The following is a 6,060-nucleotide window of genomic DNA, read 5'->3' on the forward strand; positions in this document are numbered from 1 at the left end:
CTGCCTGTGTGTGTGTGTGTCTCTCCCTGTCTCTCATGAATAAATAAATAAAATCTTTGTAAAAAAAAAAAAACAAAATAAAACTGAATCCTGACAATATTCTTAAATAGTTAATTGATGAGGAACAAATGATTTAACCCCTGGGAGCTTAGTGTTCCTATTTGTAAAAGTGGGATTACACTAGAACTCCCTTATCACTTTCATCTTGAATACTCAAGAATTCTGAGCGGAACCTCCGAATATCTGTTTACTTAGGTAGAGAATGGCCTAGACCTGAGTTCTGTTAAGCTGTTGAGTGAACATTAGCCTGACTTGCAGAGTGGAGATTGATTTCCCAGGATCTTCTTCTAAGTTGGCTTATGGCTGAGTCTGACCTGTGCAATAGGGCTGTGGCATCACCTGGAAGCTTGCTAGAAATGCAGAGTTTTAGGCAACCCCAAAAACTACTCTATCAAGGTCTGCCTTTGAAGTTAGACTTATTTAAAATCTGCCAATTACCACCTTCCAGGTAGTTCGTGTGCACATTAAAGTTTGGGGGCTCAGTCTTGAGTCTTGTGCTCACAGCTGCCATCTAGATAGATCCTATTAATGCTATGACAAGAGACAGCTCCCTAAAGACCATGCAACCTGTAGAACTACCATGTGCACATAAGGAGATGGTCCTTTACATTTATTACATGGATCATTTTTCATTACATTCATTGTTCCTTCCCTTTTTCTTATCCTTCAGCTGGCGGACTAGGCCAGGGCTTGTGGACTTTGAGAGCAAAAAACAAAACAAAAAATAACAACAAAAGCAACCCTACACCGGTCTTCTTTAAAATGCAGAACCAACCACAGTTTTAAAGTAGCATGGTTTTATTTTTTCCATTCGGGCTCGTGCGATAAAATGTTGTGCCAACTGTAAACCCCTCAAATTTAAACAAGTGTCGGTCTTCGTAATCAACAAGTATGTCTTGGCACATTTATCGAAGCCCACTTTCAAGGCTGGTGCCTCATGTTTTCAGAAAATATAAAGCACCATCTGTACTTTCAGGAACTGATGATCTGGGCAAGTTGCCCAGGAGAGAGAGCTGAGCTCAGCTCCCATTGGTTGTCTACACCCTGCAGCTCTTTCCTGGCTGCAGAGACTTGGCCATGAGCAGGATAGCACTGCCTCGAGATGCTCCCACTCAAGCTGGGCTCAGTACCTCCAGTTCGGGGGTACCCTGCTGCACATGCACTTATTAATGAAACCCGGTGCCAATTTTCCCCAGATCCAGCGCAGATACACTGGGGATCACTTAGCATGTCCTGTTCCTCTCCCAACCTAACCATTGCTTCCTTAAAAACAGTCCATGTGTTTCTCATATCTGATTGGAAGAAAACCAAGAGAAACCTCATGCATGAGATAACCCCAGGTGTTGTTTCTCCTTCCCGCTTCATCGGTTTTTGCCTCACATATTTGTGATGTGTTCTTGTTAGGTGTACACACATTTAGGATTATTATTATATCTTCTTGGAGAATTCACCCTTTCATCATTATGTAGTGCCTATATCTCTGATAATTTTCTTTGTTATGAAATCTACTTTCTCTGAAATGAGTATAGCCCCTCTAGCTTTTTTTTGATTAGCATTAACATGGTATATGTTTCTCTATCCCTTTACTTGTAGCCTACCTATGTCTTTATATTCCAAGTAGGTTTCCTATATAGACAGCATATACTTAGGTCTCATTTTTTTTATCTGCTCTGACAATCTATTTTAATTGATGTACTTATTCATATTTAAAGCAATTATTAATGTAATTTGGTATATTTCTACCATGTTAAACTGTATTCTATTTGTTGCATCTTTTCCCCATCTTATTTGCCTACTCTGATAATTAAATATTTTATGTGATTTCCTTTTACCTCTACTCTTAACATATCAATTACATTTCTTAATTTTTTTAATTGGTGCCCTAGAATTTGCAATATACATTTGGAACTAGACTGAAGTCTATCTTCAAATAGCACTGTACCACTTTATATGTAGTGCAGGTACCTTATAACTGAGTTTTCCTAATTCCCCCTTCCACTCATTATGGCATTGCTGCCCTTCATTTCTCTTACCCATGTATTATGATTATCCAATGCTTTTTATGGCTATTGTTTAAAATTGATCTTTTAAATCAATTAAGAAAGAAAAGTTTTATTTCACTTTTATTCATTTATTCTCCAACACTCTTTTTATGTTAATCTTAATATCTGACCTAATATCATTTTCCTTCTTAGTGAAGGATCCCTTTTAACATTTGTTGCAGAACAGGTGTGCTGGAAATGGATTCCTTCAATTTTTGTCTGGGAAAGTTTACAACTCTTCTTTACCTTTGAAGGAAAATTTTGCTGGAAGAATTTTATATGCTATACTTTAAACATTTCAACACTTGAAATAATTTCACTCCACTCTTTTCTTGCTTGTATAATTTTTGACAAGAAATCTGCTATAATTCTTGTCTTTTTTTCTTCTTCTTTTTATAATGGACAAGATGTTTTCCCTCACTCTGGCTTGTTTCAAGATTTTTGCTTCATCTTTGGGTTTTCTTTCTATGTATGTTTTTTCCCTCCTTTTGTAGGGATACTCTACTGTATCTTCTAGGATATCTGTTGCTTACTAAAAGCTTTACTCTTTCTGAACCTTGACCTATTTGTCTGCTTATGCCATGGAAATTGGATACTGTAGTTCGCTTGGCAAATGGGGCTCTATCTCAGACCCTGCTAGAGTTGTGTGATCTTTCTGCTGGCATCTGTCTGCTCTCCTTGATCCAGGAGCTGTTCTAATATTCTAGCCTGCTGTGGCTCCCTGAAGACTTTGATAATGGGAATGGGGACCAGATAGGAGCAAGAGAAATCACTTAGGAATTGGTGATGACGGAGGACATCAAATCATTCAGAGAGATCCAGGGGTTCAAGTCCCTGATTTTTTTTTTATCATGCCCATCTCTTTGCCACCAAAATGTAGCAAATATGAGTTTTATTCCTACATTTGTTACTTTAACTTCATCTATAGGTGGATCGCGTCTCTTTCATAGAAATTAAATTGTCAAGAAGTTAAGCAAAGAAATTGAGCACTGTCCCACTAAGAGAAAGAAACAAAGAGAGAGAGAGAGAGAGAGTAGAAATAGCAGCCTAAGAAATTTATCACCCCTTAACTAGACATCATCCTGCTTTTTTTCATTTTGGCACATAGTCCAATTCTTTTCTTTTCTTTTCTTTTCTTTTCTTTTCTTTTCTTTTCTTTCTTTTCTTTCTTTTTTCTTTTCTTTTCTCTTTCTTTTCTTTCTTTTCTTTTCTTTTTTTTAAAAGATTTTATCTATTTATTCATGAGAGACACAGAGAGAGGGAGAGAAGCAGAGACACAGGCAGAGGGAGAAGCAGGCTCCATGCAGGAAGCCCGGCGTGGGACTCAATCCCGGGACTCCAGGATCATGTCCTGGGCCAAAGGCAGGCGCGAAACCGCTGAGCCACCCAGGGATCCCTATTTTCTTTTTTTTACACATGATGTAAGAACCTCTATTTACTTATTTTTCTTTTCTTAAATTTTTTTAAAATTCTAGTTAACATATCATGTAATATTGACTTCAGGAGTAGAATTTAGTGATTCATCACTCATAACACTCAGTGCTCAACACAAGTGCCTTCCTTAATACCCATTACCCATTTACCCCGTCCCCTGCCCACCTCTCCAGCAACTCTCAATTTGTTTTCTGTAGTTCAATTCTTCCCCAGAGTTTTTGAAGTAAGGGAGGAAACTTTGGCTTGGCCATTCCCCCCAGGCCCCAGTCCTGCCAACAAACACGAAAGCACCTGCCACTGGACCAAGAATACCTAGACTTAGCCCTGCTATTTATAATCAGAAAGCTCTGCTGAATGCTTAGTTGAGAAACCAGTTGTTTCTGGAATATGCCAGAGACTTACTTAAATTCCTGGAGTAGAGGGAAAAGGAGTTAAACAAGGCAGGTGATTTCCTCTGATTAAAACAAGGATGATTTCAGTATAAGGGTAATTTCCCTGCAAATATGCCATAGCTTGCTTATGAAATATCTACTGAACTTTCTGGGATTTATTCCCTATGAAACAGAACATGAGTGAGCAAACTTCTCTCTCTTGCTCTCTCACTCTCCTTCATAGTGTAAGGCCATAATCTTGTCAGATAATACAAGATAAAAACAGTAATGACTATGAGGGATACATAAGGCTCTTCTAAATCTCTAGGATGAGTCTACTAATAATTCCTCTCTCATACAGGGCCAGCTGCTGTGTGTATGAAGTCATTTTTGGAAGCAATAATGATATAGTGGAAAGAGGGCTAATCCTGGGAATGCCTGGGCTCATTTACTGTCTAACTTTAGGAAAATCACAGTTGCTCTGAGTTCCAATGTTCTCATTTGCAAAATGGGTGTCATAAGGGCCCAAGAAGCTTACAAAGTTCTTGATAGAATTAATTAAGATGACATAAAAGTGCCCCAGAGAACTGAAGCAATGACAAAAGTAAGGTGATATTAGTTATGAATGAGTATTTGAAAGTCAGAATTAGTTATGAACATTTTTCTTTATGTCTCAAAGGAAAGAGTTATATTATCCTGGATTTCAGATAGAGCTCTACCATTAACCAACTTTATTACCTTGATTAAATTGCTTAAACCCTTTGAACCTGAATTTCCTACTAGAAATGGGGGAAATAATAGATTTCTGATGAGAACCGGAAGAGAGAATATATGTAGGGCACTCAACACAATTCCAGCATACAGCAAATGCACAATAAATGTTAGCTGTTATTAAAACTGTGGTCTGAGAATAAAATAAAATAATAAAACAAAAATTAAAATTGAATTAAATTAAAAAGTAATAAAATAAACTGTGTTCTACTCACTAAGACATCTCAACAGGCCACTCTCATCTTGTGAGACCTTGTCTGAGTAGCATCTGGACTCCCTTCATGACTTGTTTCTCTTTTTTAAAAATGTTTTCACAACAGCCTTGGTATTACAATAGTTACTTTTGTAACCATATTCATAATGTCTTTTGCATAGGAATTAGAATTATCATTAAAGAAAAAGCCCACTTTTATTGTGCCAGGTCAGTATCATTGAAAAGTTTTGCAGATTTTATAAATAAAACCAGATAATTGTAGAATTAGAATATTAATTCAAGTTATTAATTAAAATTGAGAATATTCTTAATGGCATACCTACAAGGTGATTCTCTCCACACCTTGGATATTTCCAGTGACAAGGAGCTAATCACATCATAAGCCTACATTTTCATCTACGTACATTTTCTAATAATTTAACACTTTCATTCTACTCTGAGAATAAATCTGTCATCTACCTCATCCACCCTTAATTCCTGAGTCATCACATGGAGTGGCCACATATCAAGACCATCAGCCCTGCAAGCACTTGAGGACCACATTATATCTCCATTTTAGTTTTGGGTACAAAACTCAAATCTCTGGAATTCATCACAACACAAAGCTTTAAGGCATTAGCTTAGTAATTACAGTCTCAGTTCAATCTCTTTCTAGCTGTGTAAACCTCAAGCTATTTCATCTACTTTTCAGTTTCTTTTTTTAAATTTTATTTATTTATTCATTAGAGAGAGAGAGAGAGAGAGAGAGAGAGAGGGAGAATGCACAAATGGGGGGAGGGCAGAGAGAAAGAATCCCAAGCAGACTCTGCACTGAGTGTAGTGTGCAATGCCCGGCTCGATCTCACAATCTCAAAATTATGACCTGAGCCAAAATCAAGAGATGGATGCTTAATGGACTGAGCCAACTAGGCACCCTGACTTTTCAGTTTCTTTGTCAAATAATACCACTTTATAAGGTTTCTACTGGAGATTAAATGTAGTAATAAATTTAAAATTTTGTGTAGTAGTTAGCTCATGGTAAATTCTTACTATGGATTAACTGAAGATTAGCTAGTCATTTTTGTCAATCATTTTGAGAAAGGTTATAGCCAGTTCCTTTATTTATACCAGTCATCTGCTACAGATGTCCAGTATAAAAATATTTCTCTTTAGGAGTACCAACCTGAAG

The sequence above is a fragment of the Canis aureus genome, chromosome 3, assembly GCF_053574225.1.
Source record: "Canis aureus isolate CA01 chromosome 3, VMU_Caureus_v.1.0, whole genome shotgun sequence".
In the NCBI taxonomy this organism is placed as follows: domain Eukaryota; kingdom Metazoa; phylum Chordata; class Mammalia; order Carnivora; family Canidae; genus Canis; species Canis aureus.